The sequence below is a fragment of the Hippocampus bargibanti genome, linkage group LG05, assembly GCF_051943395.1.
Source record: "Hippocampus bargibanti isolate YZ-2025 linkage group LG05, ASM5194339v1, whole genome shotgun sequence".
Lineage (NCBI taxonomy): Eukaryota > Metazoa > Chordata > Actinopteri > Syngnathiformes > Syngnathidae > Hippocampus > Hippocampus bargibanti.
In genome coordinates this window covers 21,661,390-21,676,732 of record NC_142738.1, presented here as the reverse complement: position 1 = coordinate 21,676,732, position 15,343 = coordinate 21,661,390, and the positions used below count along the sequence as shown (strand labels likewise).

Sequence of the window (15,343 nt, the reverse complement as noted above, 5' to 3'; positions counted from 1 at the left end):
AAACAACAAGAAAATGGTTCCTGATTTTTTTTGTGTGAAATTCAATACTAGTGGGGATAAAGCTCAACTATCATAACGTCAATTTTGACAAAATGAGCCGGGTGCCTTCATAAATCAAAAGCGAAAAAAACAGATACAAAAACTTTTAAAAAATAAGTGAACATATCATAGTTAACTCATTTATTGCCATTCCCGAATTTATTCGGCAGTTGAAAATCATGACGTGGAACACCATTCCAGAATGTGTTCTTTTTTTTCTTCTTGTAGGTGGGGGGTGCGAATCAAGCTGTGGTCAGACCTATGGAAATGCTTTTTCTTCCCACGAGGGGGCAGCATTTTCCTTTTGTACAGCCCTCACCCTTTCCATTGCAGATAACTCTAGAGCCAAATAAACTCAACATAAACTTTTTTTTTCTGATGAAAGAAGGGAGTCTAAGGTTTCTTACGCTGCATTTAATATGTCTGTGTAAGCTCTCAGTCGTACAGGAGTGGTCCATCGATGAGAAGGTTTTTGTACAGATGGCGGCTGAAGAAACCTTCTCATCGCTGCATTTAATGTATATTTTTCGTCCTGAAACTCAATATTCAGTAGGTTCTGCAATTTGAGTGCAAATGACAAAAACCCTGGCACTGGAGTGGACACAATTTTGCACATCGTCTGGCAATTAATGAGTTAAACTGAATAATTGGAAATAAGATGGGCATATAATGGCAATATATGGCTAAAATAGAACAATACCTTTTTTCCCCCTTGGCAAGACTTTCATCCTATCATAGTCTCATGATGTCGAGAAGAATGACTCAAACTGTCACAATTTCATTGCAACAGTCTAGAAAATGAATTCCGTGCTACATGGTTCATAGTCATCTTTAACACTCATATTATGTTATGGGTCAATGTTACCCGTTTCCGTTTTTGTGTTGACTAAAGCACTGGATATCCTTTCTTTTTCCTTTCTTTAAAACAGTTCTAAAATACTCCAGTGGAATAGAAAATATGTTGTCTCTCTTTTCAAGTATGTTTATAACGTTTCAGAAACACAAGCGAATTATTTGACCGTTTTGTGTGGATTTTTCCATACGGGTAAAAAAGATCCACAACATAATCAAGATTTTTTTAAACATAATATGAGGGTTAAAAATTGTTTTCTTGGAATGTGGAGATGTCTACCAAAAACAACCAAGCCCTGGAACAAAGGCAAATGAATGCATATGCGGGGGTGCACTCAAGAATGGCTTGCTTTCATGGATGTAGGTCATAATCAATCTTTAGTTGTTTGAGATTTTTTTCCCATTTGTTTTGATTGTTTGTGTTTACAGAATATAAATAACAAATAAAAAAAACAAATTCTGATGTTCAAAAAAAATCAATCGCTGCCTCTACTATTTGTCTGTGTAGGCTCTCAGTACAGGAGTGGTCCATCAATGAAAAGGTTTCTTCAGCTTCTTCAGCTTCACTTTTGCTCCTCATTCGAAGAGCTTCAACAGTGAACTAAAGTTGTGCTGGTAACTCTGGCCCTGTATACTGTATATCCCTAATGGACAGAGGTGGCGGTGCCAGACCTCAATTCTGATAGGTCCATGCTCTAAGGTTTGGGGAGAAATAGACTATTCCCTGTTACAAATACAATGACACACTTGTTGCAAATACAAATTTGTTACAAATATAATTACAAATACAAACAAGGGTTGAAGGTAAGGAAAAGGAATCAAAACATGTCAGGAGAGTACTCACAAACTGTGTTTACACTCAGTGGTCTTTTAACAAATGTGAAAACAAAAGAATAGAGAAAGAAACCAAAAATCCTGAAGAAGTAAAAAGGAAAGGAAAAGCCTTACATTGCAAGGGTTCCTGAAAAACTAAAAAAGGTCCAATGGCAACACAAAATTCCTACTTATTTCCAACCAATAAACACTTTCACACAAAAATTACTGCATCCGAAAGATAGGCCGCCAAATGAAAAATAAAGTAATGTAGTTTATTCTGTACATTGTAAAAATGAAGATTGTAAAGAGCAATACATTGGGAAAACTAAACAAATGCTCAAAAAAAAGAAGATCAGCATCGCAGGGACAATACTTGTGGGCCTTAATCTGCAGTACATCGGCACTTAAAAGCTCGCAACCACTCATTTGACCACAGTGAGGTTAAAATCTTAAAAGCCAAAGAAAAATAGATGATTTGAAAGGGGAGTAAAAGAAGCATTTTTTTTGTCAAACAGGAAAACCCTTCACTAAATCGCCATGGTGGTTTAAGGTTTAATTTAGACCGTGCGTACAGCAGTGTTCTTAGGTCGTTACCACATAGGCTTAGTCATGCTAATCAAGTGATACCAGTACTAATGGGGCAATCAGGGCCAGGTATAGACATTACAGGTAATGAGACAAACAAAAGAAGTAATCAGTTTAGCTTCAGGGAATGGTCTACTGCTCCCCCGACCTTCGAGCAGGGACTTTTCAGGGAAGAGGTCTTGCACCGCCAGTCCGGCTCATTTGGGATAGATATAAGGCCAGAGTTACCAACACAACTTTAGTTCGCTGACGAAGCTCTTCGAATGAGGAGTGAAACTTCCCACACCTTCAAAGAAGTACAGCTGACGACTGAAGAAACATTTTCATCGATGCTTCTACTATTATGATCAATAAGTATTTGCATTTGGAACAATGGACTCAGAGGTAATTTTTTTGATGACATTTTTTTCACCTTCTGAAAGGGCTGCTACGTTTCCCTAGATGCACATGAAAAATACTGAGGTTATCAAATTAACTATGGACAAAATTAAAACTTTTTTCTTCTCAAATGGTGTTCTTATGGTACTTATCCATTTAATGATTCAGGGCGATTGCCAGTGAGATCTTTGAAATGGGATTTGATTAATTGAGGGGAGGAAAACATTTCATCAGGCACATTTAATTTAAAGGACAACCGACATCACTTTTTTGTTTCCTAACTGACATCAGAAAAACATTTTATAGCATCTAAAATACCCAAAACATGCAGGCTGATATTTTTAGTCAAATGCAAAACACCAATAAAAATGACTTAGTGTCCAAAATCTGCAAAAAATTGAGCTGTGAATTCGGCATTTTCAGAAAGTCCCGCCCCCAGTTCGTGACGTCACGCCAAGACGTCTTGCATTGCTCGAGAATCAAACCAATGGCTTCAGATTCAGAGAATATGCTTTCTTGTTACGTATCTAGTTATGAATGTGATTCAAGAGGAAAGTATAAATGTTTGCAATCTATTAAAGAAGGTCTTCCGGTCATTTTGAGTGATCAAGACTGGTTGTGTAGCGTCACAGAAAATGCAGAAGATGGTGTCAGAGCACCGTTGGAAATTGGTTGATTTTTCACCTTGGTATTTTTGTCAGCGAATATCTAATACAGTAAAGTCTCGTTATATCGACATCGGTTATATCGATAGTACCGCTTATTACGATACTATTTCTATGAACGCAAGGAGAAAATTACATGCGCGCAGGGTCGGATATATCGATAGTTCCGGTTATATCGATATTTTTTCGGACTCCCGAGAATATCGATATAACGAGACTTTACTGTAGTTGTCTCGTGTAACATACAACGATTCACCATTGCGTAATTTGTGTTTTCCTTCTAATTTCGCCATCAACACGGATCAACACGAAGTTTTCAGACCAAACAAGGTACCGCAAAATGGATTGAGGTGATGCAAGGTATGTCCTTTCTCGCTAAGGGGCGGTCCTTCAGTGACGTAGGGTGAGGAGTGGTCACCAACTCAAAAACAAGACTTCCGGAATATTCTGCATGAGTCTTAAAACGTAAAATATAGCTATATGCAGTGGAATCTTTGTAAATTACACTCAGTCAAAGTCATTTGAAGCAATTTTACAAATTATGGAAACAACTTGTCCGGAGACGTCGGTTGTCTTTTAAATAACCATGATAATCATGTTTATGCAACAAACAAGCTATACTTTAGTCAACATGGTGGGACTTATTAATTTCTACTTGCGAGATGTTTGATGACATCATGATCAATCAAGCCAGGATTAGTTTTTGTTGTTGTACTATACTAAATATTAATGCTTTCAAGACACTTTGTCCAAATACAGTAATTTCCTGAAGATTTTTACAAAGATTTGTTGTGATGGACTCGCTGAGTGGAAGGTTAAGGCAGGTAAATAAAACAAAATAGATATATAGGAGGATGTTTTTTGTAGTGTTGCAAGCAAAACACAGCCATCATCACATTAATTTTTGGATCGAGAAAGTTTCATACAAGATGGCAGTATTTTGACAAAGTAATTGCATTTTCTAAGAAGAGTCTTGGCATAGCCTGACAAACACACTTGAAGAGAGATTGGATGAAGTTGCCTTTAATCATAACGTAATTCTACGTAAGCTTACCCGTAGAATTAGTAGGAGAAACGGCATGGAGGGATACAGGAGTACAGGATAACAGGAGAGGAAGGATAACAATGCGCAGGACTCAGTTTGCTGGGCGTTTCAAAACAAAGTGAAATAAGCAGCAGCCGCTCGCCATCTGGGTGAGGCTTCTGCTTTCAATCCGGGCTGATTACGAGTGATGGGGTGTGACGGAGAGCAGCAAGCAAACACATTAGCTGCCACTCATCTTAAACCTTTTCGGTTTTTAAATGTCACCTAATAATCACTCAATCTGCTACTAAAAAACAGAGGTGTACCTGGAAAGAAATCATATACTGAGGAATAAAGCACATTTCTTGAAAGGATATGCTGACCTTTATGGAGAAATACCCAACCAACAATTAACAATTAGGACCAGCTGACAAACCACGCTGTTATGTTATACTACTTTCCTATGGTGCGAGAAAGATGCTCATTTGCGGGGTTTCAATGGTTCACGTTTCCATACCGTTTTCTGTGTGTTTATTTATGTATTGGTCTGTATTGTTTGTTTGCACATGAGGCTTGTAAGGCTTGAGATGCTGTGAGAAAGCGCCAAGGACATGCAATAAAAAGTCAATATGGGGAAATGGTATACCTTCTAAATCTATAGGCACAATCGTGCCGCGTGGGTTGTCAAGCGTGGAGACAAGTCACTTACAGTACAGTATCCATTTAAAATATGGCTATTATATATATATATATATATATATATTCAGTAAAGTCTCGTTATATCAATATTCAAGGGAGTCCGAAAAAATATCGATATAACCGGGACTATCGATATATCCGACCCTGTTTGCATGCAATTTTCTCCGTGCGTGCATAGAAATAGTATCGATATAACCGGGACTATCGATATATCCGATATCGATATAACGAGACTTTACTGTATATATATATATATATATATATATATATATATATATATATATATATATATATATATATATATATATATATATATATATATATATATATGGGTCCTGTTGCAGCTCTGTCTGGCTGCGGCAGCTAAACTTGCCATACTGAGAAGATTGCTGAACTGGAGCAGAGAATCTCCACATTCCACACCATATCTGCGATGCTGAGCTGCAGATGGGTACGATCATCTTTGGTCCTGGTCAACCCAAGTCTCAATCTTTCATAGACACAGCTGCTGCTACCAAACTTCCTTCTCTTTCAGTTGGCAAGGCCTTGCCACATGCCGATCCAGATGACCCCTGAAAATGACTGTATGCCATGTCTATGTGCAGCTGCACCTCCTGCGAGCGTGTGTCCATGTCCCTTGTGTCCCTGGTGTAACGCAGTTGCAAAGTCACATATCCAAAACACTCCCTGCAGTCCAATATACAGCTGAGGAACACCTGTGACATTCTCAATCTCCATGACTTGCTTCCTCTTGCTGGAGGACATCCCGAGAAGACAGAGCAGTTAGATCGTGTGAGGGGCAGCTGCGGTTTCCTGAAGTCCGCAATCTTCTTGAGTCTTGAGCATGTTCACCTCGAGGTTATATTGGCTGCACCAGAGCTCCAGCTGCTCCATTACTTGTTGGTACACAGACTCGTCACCATTTTTACTGAGACCAATGACGGTGGTGTCGTCTGTAAACCTAATAAGTTTGACGACTGGGTGTGTTGAGGTGCAATCAATTGTGTAGAGAGAGAAGAGCACTTCTAATTCAAGGAAATCACAATTCACCAATTCCGATAATGAACACAAAACTGAAATTTAGGCTTTATCAATGTGTTTTATTTGTTCAATCAAAGCAAATCAGTGAACCAAGTATTTATTGTGGAGATGAGAAGGTTTCTTCAGCCGTCATCTGTACAAATTTAAAGGTTTTGGACGTTTCGCCTCCTATCCAAGAGGCTTCGTCAGCGAACTAAAGTCTGACTGGTCATATCGGCCCTATTTATATATCCCTAATGTCCAGACATGGCGGCGCTGGACACAGCTATGATAGGTCCCTACTCTCAGGTTGAGGGGAGCAGAGGACCACTCCCTGTGTCCCCACTGATTTTTCCTACATTCCTGACTAACGACTGACCTATTTGCACAGTAAGCTTGAGTAAAATTACAGGGCACATAATTAACAATAATTTGGTAAACAAAAGTAAAAAGGTCAATTGATAAAGTTAACTTACTGATGCAATTTTCAAGTCAGGAAACATTTGTTTTGTTAATTCTGAGAAGTAATCAGCAACATTCTCTGCTTTTGTCACAGAATCTGATGATAGTTCATTGATAGGTGTGTAACAGCACCCAGAGATTCTCATGATTAAATGGCTACAGACCAATTTGGTGCATTGTCTTGTTGCTGCAACGGTGACGAAATCAAAACAAAAAAAAATGTAATGGACGGAAAACGTAGATTTTGAATGTACGCCGTATATATTTAAAAATCAGTTCTCACTTGTACAAATTATGCCGAAACCATACAAATTGACATGTATATCATATTATTTGTTCTTTTGTTGTTGTTTTGACTTCAAGATGGTGCTGCAAAAGTGGCGGCCTTTACACAGCATCTAGATTTTCTTTTTTTACTTATTCCTTTTCATTTTCTCTTCATTTCATAACTTGCTGTGAAAGATGATTTTTTTTTCCAATGTGAGACAAATAACTGTTATCTCATCTCTCGTCTCATCTCATCACTGTCCCATTCAACATTTAATCTGCTCACATAAAGATACATGTAAGCAACATAATAAATTTAGGATACATATGAAGTGTGTCTGTGGTTTACCTGAAGATGTAAATTCGGTATACAAGTGCAGTTACACAGACCGTAGAATGGGCTTAAACCTAGACGCGTGGCATGAGAGCATAATGCAAAACACCACTGAAGCATAGCCTAACCTGCAACGTGAACCCCTGGTCTCTACGGACCCACTTCCTGCTTATGAAATGCCTGAGAGGTGATTGTATGTTTGAAAGTAAAGCAATACCCAGAGGAATACCAATTCTAGAGTGAATCCTTCAACAGCCTCATATGACAGAGCTGTAAACACCCCAGAGCTTGAAAAGTGGTGAGGAAGAACTCCCTGCTTGATGGTTACATCCACTCTTTGAAGTTTAATTATACGACATTAATTCCCATTTCCATTTTCTTTAAGTGTAAACATAAGACAAATGCTAAAAGGCAGCTGTACTCATACAGCACTTCTGCACTTAATCCAGAGGCAACAACTCACTACTCCAATCAGTAATGCACAATAAAACATGTGCAAAATCTAAATATACACCAACACTCATGTGTTCCTTAGTTTCCCCATTCAATGCAATTCATGATGATAAGCGCTCAGCTTGTTAACTTCTCCCATGAAGATGAGGCCATCCAAACTTGGTCATGAGTGAATTCTTAGAAGAACAACAATGTATTTTTTACTAGCACTTTAACTCTGCTGAACTTGAATGCAGACATATTATTGTTGATACCTCTCACAAACTGCATCGCAGTTAGCGGGGAAAATGAATCATAGATTGTCAGAACTTGTGAGTGACAGGTGGGAAAATGTTTAAAAATCACAGTATTCAAGTGACAAAGGGCCCAAACAATGCCTTTGAGTGACACATTGGACCAGTGTTCTTAGAATTAGCGTTTCCAATGCCTTATTTTCAAATCTATTTATTCACAGTTGTATTTCTTTTGGCTCCTTTCATTTGAGCTCACAGCAGTTTTCGGTTAATGTGTTTGATTGAATTGGATGAAACGTTCAAGGAATGATTGTAATTGTGTGACAAAATGAGACAAGTGGTGTTTGTTGGGTGGCTATTGAGCAAAATTGCACTGTGGTCCATCATTGAAGTTAAACAAATAAATAAACAATCCAATCGCTTTGGTAAAAGACAAGTGATACTGCAAACGAGGGAAAATTGCAAATTTCCCCATTGCGGGACGAATAAAGGTATTCTGATTCTGATTCTGATTCTGAAATTGGCAGGCAAATCGTGTGCAAGATCGACTCAGACATCCACAGCGGGGGCAGTTGGGCTGACGGACCAAACGCCTCATGGGACATCCATTTCCACTTCGCTGGCTGCAGATCCAATCATCCAAACAGCGGGGAAGAGAAGAGTCACTGCCACTAAACTGATTTTTATGGCAATATTTAAAATGCAAAATGGACATGATACTGGCAGGTATGTGTCCTGTTGCTCATCCCGAGGGTCATTTGGATTGGATTGGATTGGATATGCCTTTATTAGTCTCACAGTGGAGAAATTTACATTTCACAGCAGCAAAGTGATGAAAGGAATGAAAGTAGAAAAACAAAATACATGAGCTGCTGGAAAGGCAGCCACTCTCGCGGCGCCGTCTTGAAGTCAAACAAAAAAAAACTAAACAACAAATAATATGGCAGCATAGAGACAATATGACAAAACAAAGACACACAATTACTGTACATTATCATGCCAATTCTGTAACCTAGCAGTGTATCAAGGGTACATTGTGTGTTTATTTACTAATCAGTTCGGGTTGGCTGCCCCTCGTCAGGCTCAGGGTGTGTCACAGACTCCTGCTAGCTCCCATCTCCCATAAACTGCAAGCAAGGCCATATATTCTGGTCGTATTTACAGCTCTGAAAGCAACTGGAGGTTAACAAAGTGATATGTCCCACTGTAAAATTACCACAATCATTAAAATGTCTGTCTATTGAGAGACGGGTGAAGCAAATTTCACCTTTGTGGGACTATTAAAGGCTCTCTTATTCTTATTCGTTCATTTTTTTCTTCTCTGGGCTGGAGCTTATTGAGGATGAACTGATGAAAAGAGACAAGGGGGCATGTAATAGTCCACATTTCAAATTATTTTGGAAAATAGTTTTGGAACATTTTGGAAATATTGGGCGATGTGCCCCCTGTGACAAATAGGAAAAGATTTCTCCGGAATGCAGATGTATTATTGTTGATACCTCCCACAAACTGCATGAGTGCAAAGTTCAAAAGCAAGTCTCAGCGATATTATGGGCCTTTCTTAGTGGGTTGGGTAATTTATGTATTTGCAAAGGCATCGTTACTCCTGAAAACGGAGACGACGGGCTGTTGAACAGCAGAGGCTTTACAACAAGCAACATTAGAATTCCACCGATATTGCTTCAATAATTAGTGTCTTCAGTTCCATAATGTTTATTAAATGCTTTTAAAAGAAAACATGATGTAACACAGTCATAAACATGACTATTTTATTTTCAGTTTAAACATTAAGTCGACGATTTTTGTAATGTTATCAATTAAATGGGAGTTGAATATAATTTGCAAATCATTGTCACAGTTTTTAATTAATGTTTAAGACAAAGACGAGACCTGTTTGGAATTGGATTTGGACAACATGTATGACGACAATGTAAGAGTAAGCTACAACGTATTTTAAAAACTGGCCGGAGGATCATCATGAAATCCCTGAGGGCGACCAGGATCTCAAGAGCACCATCTTTGTGAGTATGAATCAAAATGTAAAAAATAATCACACTAAAATTAGTTGCAACAGATGTCAACTACAAGGCAGATAAGAACACTGAAAACAGCTCCCACCTACACGAGATCCAACCAATGTATAAAGAGAATGGAATTAAGAGAAACAAAACATCTAAAATAGACTACATTTTTACACTTTGATATGAAATAGCTAACTAAAATGTATCCATCCATTGTTTCCACACATTAACCTCATATAAATTCTAACTCAAAATGTGGCACCGTCATATTCGATATTGACCTTACCTGATGACTATGTGAATAATAAATCAATATCCATACCTTGCAGTGAGTCTGAAACGGTTTTGTCTTACCCTTAAAAATGTGGCATTGTATGCAAGAGCATCCTAGGAACGTCTTAGTTTCAAAGCTACTGAAGAACTTGAGACACGTGAAGGGGAAAAGATGTTTCAAAAAACACTTCCACAGAAGGATTTTATTTTGTTCGTATATCATAATATTGTCAAATAATTTCAATTGAATTATGCTATTGAGGAAGTCACTGACATACTGTGGGTATAATAACATGGCTAACTCAAACCAACACAGGGCTTGTTCAGGGTAAAAGGAGGACCTTCTTGGTGACACTAAAATTAGCATCACTAAAATTAACATCAGGCCATGTTTGCATGGTTGCTGTGTAAACTATTCAGACACTCATCTCAGTGGGAGCAAATGTGATTATTCCTTCACTTATTTCAATGACAGCTCCAACCAAGCGTTTTCACGGACCTTATGAGGTGACCTCAATGTTACGCCGTGCCACAACTTTCAATTCAAAGGAAAACAAGTACATAAATATCTCAAGGTTCATTAAGTTGCAGTTTTTTTCTCTTTGTATTTATTCAATCAGGTTTTCAAACAAATTAAATCAGGATTGGAAAAATGAAACACAACACTGAGAAAGTTAAAAGTTATAATGAGAGGGAATGATTGTGCATTTTATTGTGCGGACTGGGAATTTGAAAAGGTTTTTTTGAGGAAAAAAATACAATAAAACATAATAAAAAATGAAAAAAAAGACTAAAATGATCCTGGGATTAAGCAGCGGTGTGACATTATTATTATTATTATTATTATTTTTATTATTATTTATTATTATTATTATTATTATTATTATTATTATTATTATTATTATTATTATTATTATTATTTGGTAAAGATGGTATCTCACAGAGCGGCGAATGCTCGCAAGTCTTTCAACAAGTAGCTAATGTCCGTCCGTCTTTGCAACCTTTTGCAAACTTTACTCAACCCTGACGAAAAAACAACATTTGCTTGCATTTGCAAACACTCCCAAGGATTCACTGCTCAGGAGATAACAAGTGTCTGACTTTATGCTGTGTTTCTGTTATTGTTGAGTTTCCTTGGCTGGATCTGCACAGAAATTATAGCATACACTAGAACCCTGCAGAATTCCTAGTGAATAAGCATAGAGGTAACATCCGACTTACGACCGAGTTCTGTTCCAACCAAACGCCGTAAGTCGAAATGTGTGGAAACAGGGGCGTTTTCGGATTTCAATGCATGCTACCACAATCCCGCTGCGTAAAATGTCGAACATGAGTTATTAGTGTAGCAAACAAGAGACATTTAACAGAGCAGGCAAATAGGGAAGAGGAGGCGTCGTCCCCCTGCCCCAGATATCAGTACATTAAACACACTGAATAATTCCTCACGTTGTGCCTCTCACTTCCTTAGAGACAAACACATGCACACATTCACACACAATTGATGTCTGACATTCAGGCCCCAGAATGTGAACAGCTTTGACCTTTGGCAGTGACATTTGGAAAAAAATGGACTTCTCTCACCGGAATACTCTAATAGTTAGTTTCATCCTGATATTGCTGTGTGAGCTGCCAACAAGAGATCACTGTAACATATGCCATCATAGGTCATAGGTCAAGTAAGCACATGCACATTAAGATTCTAAACATTTGTGGTTGCAGGTTTTTAGGGTCAACAAACAAATAATACGCAGGCACATTAAGAAAGGTAAATGTTGTCGCTTATCGTGGCAAGACAAAGCTATGTATGAGATGCGGGTCATGGTCGATTCAATTGAAATATTCTCATGGTAAATTGTTCAATTTAAATTCCAATAATCACTTCTACAGTCAAACTCTTGTCATCAGAAATTGCAAGAACAGTGCCAGATAAGAGTCCCAGGAAGAATGCATGAAAAAGGGCGGCATCATGACTGTGTGTGTATATGTGTGTGTGTGTGTGTGTGTGTGTGCGTGCGTGTGCGTTCAAATGCCAGGAATCGGCATGCTATAGGTTAATGTGGTTAATGTCATTTTGTTTCAAACTGCGTGCAGAGAATGCATGAAAAAGGGTGTCATGACTTTGTGTGCGCGTGTGTGTGTGTGTGCGCGCATGTGTGTGTGCGTGTGTCTGCGTGTGTGCATGTGTCTGCATCTGCGTGTATGTGTGTGCGTGTGTGTGTGTGTCTGTGCGTGTGCGTGTGTGTGTGTGTGTGTGTGTATGTGTATGTGTATGTGCGTGTGCGTTCAAATGCCAGGAATCGGCATGCTATAGGTTAATGTGGTTAATGCCATATTTTTTTCAAACAATACTGACCTAATACTCATAACTGCAAAAATGTTGGTCACTATAATCATTACGGGCGATTTTATACCATGTCATGAAGTCATTTTAAAATCCTTAGTTGTCAAACAAAAGAATGAACAACAGAAGTTAGGAGAGTGTGGAACTTGAGATGCGTATGAATCGCATTTTGGAACAATTTAGCTCACAGGTGCTAAAATCGGTGTAATGTAGTCAAACGGTACCTTGGGAATGCAGCGACATTTAACTTTGCTGACGCAGGGCAAGCAGTGAGATGTGACACACAGTCAAACGTAGCCAACTCTATGTATATTCAAAAGGCAGAGCCGACTTTGTTCAGTCATAAAAAACAACACTCCTTTCGCCGAACATGTGTCGTAGTTGTGTATTGTGTAAAACCTAAAAAAGAGCACTGTGGTAATCATTATCTGAGCAAGCCATTGAGGGAACAAATGACAAAGTGACACATTTCAAATTATTAAATAGTAATATCCATTGATGGATAATATACCAATATCCATTGGTTTTCTGGTACATTTTACTGACTTCAGCACAAATCTATCAGCGCAGAAAAAAATTCTCAGCTGGGTCACACGAAACTGACTCATTCTGAATGTCGCTATCCATTTGGCCGTCATTGAGGCAAAACCAGAGTGCTATCAGCCAGATTTAACGCTCCGCTCCCAAGTATCCCATATTCCCTTCATGGCTGTAATCTCTTCAACACTTTTCCGTTCTTGTTCATTCAAATTGATTTTGAAGACTGATACATTTCACGAAATGAAACATCGTCAGCATTTGGCATTCAGCTTGAATGGTGTACACTACTGTTTTTTTTCCGGCCATAAAATGTGGTGTTGCATTTGGTTAATTTGGACGATGACACCCTGGAGCACTTTGTCAATTGCAGGGCATCCTGTACTCAGCAGCTAACTCAGGGGTCAGGAACCTATGGCTCGCGAGCCATATATGGCTCTTTTGATGATTGCATATGGCTCGCCGATAAAACTAAATACATATTGTCGTTTTTTTCGCCGTTCATTTCCCGTTGGGGCTGCAGTTGGTGGAAAGCGCAATTTTGATTGGATGACACTGACCTAGAATGGCCGAAAGCGCCATTTTGATTGGATGATAGTGGCCGTCATGTTGAAACAGGTAAACGCCGCTTTAAATGAGCCCAACTAGTGCGTGCGTGTGGCTCTCACTGAAAAACATTTATAAATATTTTACTTTTATGGCTCTCTTAGTCAAAAAGGTTCCCGACCCCTGAGCTAACTGTTAAATCAGAGCCCCCTCTGGACTCATTAGCAGAGACGAGGTTGACAAAACGAAGGAATTTGAACAAATCGCCTTCTTCATGGCCAAGCAACTTGGCTTAAAGTGTGTCGTACTTTGCATCTGCCGTTATCCCGACTGCTGACCCAAAGTCAGCTGGGATAGGCTCTACCTTAATGAGGACAAGCAAGAAAGAAAATGGAGGGAAGGATGGACCGTGTTGTACTTCTAGTTTTTAAGTTTAAGACAAACGGAAAGGAGAAGCAAAATGTTTTTTCTGCCGGGGATAATACATTTAAGAAACAACGAAACACTCAGTGAGTGTCAAGACGGGGAATATGTATGGTGTATTACAGGGGTGTCCAAAGTCGGTCCTCGAGGCCCGCTGTCCTGCCTGTTTTCCAGCTCTCCCAGGAGCAACACACCTGATTCAAATGATCAGCTCATCAGCCAGCTCTGAAGCAGCATCAAAATGGTCCTGATGATTTGAATCAGGTCCGTTGCTCCTGGGAGAGCTGGAAAACAGGCAGGACGGCGGCCCTCGAGGACCGACGTTGGACACCGCTAGTGTATTACATTGAATAATGTGAGGATTTCTCCATTGTGAGACAAATGAAGTTTTTTTTTCAATCTTGACACTGAATTCCATTTGAAAATATGACACTTCAATGTGTGAATATGACAAGTCTTAATTAAAGATGAATAACATCATTCTCCATTACTTGCTCTATTATCATGTGAGCAGTAAATCAAGTCAAGTGGGTAGTACATCGGCAGCATCGTTTTTAGGGTTGGGGTTTAACTCTATTCTGGATTTAATGGCTGCAGTTTGCATGCGACTTTCCGCTTGACTCAAAATTGGTGATGGGCTGTCCTGATATAATTTACCCAAACTATCAATAAAGTAATGGATTGGCTACGCCAAATAAACCATGATCGCACACACAACCTTGTTCACTCCGGGGTCATTCTATATGAGTGTTATGCACATGAGTCTGAAAAGCTAATGTACCGTTTTCGGCCTCTCGTGTCGAGGAAGTGCATTGGCATTGACAGCATTGGCAGACCGAAGTTCTACCTCCATGCCTTTGAGCATTCAATTATAAAGTACTGTATTTTCCGGTATATAAGGCGCACCAGTGTATAAGGCGTACCTCCAATGAATGGTGTATTTTCAAACAGTTTCCATATATAAGCCGCACCGGAGTATAAATATATTTTATACATCTTCAATGTATAAAAAAGTGTTCCAAATATAATATATCAATAAATAAAGTTAAATGTCAGGCACACCACATTATAAAGTGCTACAGTAGATGCTGGGGTTACGCACTACTTCTTCTACAGAGGCCGGCCTCTGCCAGTAGTTGCTAGACCTGTTGTGGATCAATATTACTTCACATATAAGGTGTACCTGTGTATAAGGTGCAGGTTAATCCTTGGAAGACAATCAAGGCTTTTGGGTGTGCCTTATACATCGGAAAATATGGAAATGCATTAGTATAGTTTTTATTTTAGACTGGTGAAATTTTTTTGAAATGTTTTATTTCCGTCCAAAAAAAATCCCACCAAATATTTTTCAGCAACAACGAGCGATAGTATTTGT

General features: G+C 38.9%; 1 protein-coding gene across 3 annotated transcripts in view; it reads right to left on the bottom strand.

The window, feature by feature from the left end:
* b4galnt4a (beta-1,4-N-acetyl-galactosaminyltransferase 4a) overlaps window positions 1–15,343 on the bottom strand; it is a 192,130-nt gene that overhangs the window by 96,569 nt on the left and 80,218 nt on the right. The window lies entirely within an intron of this gene.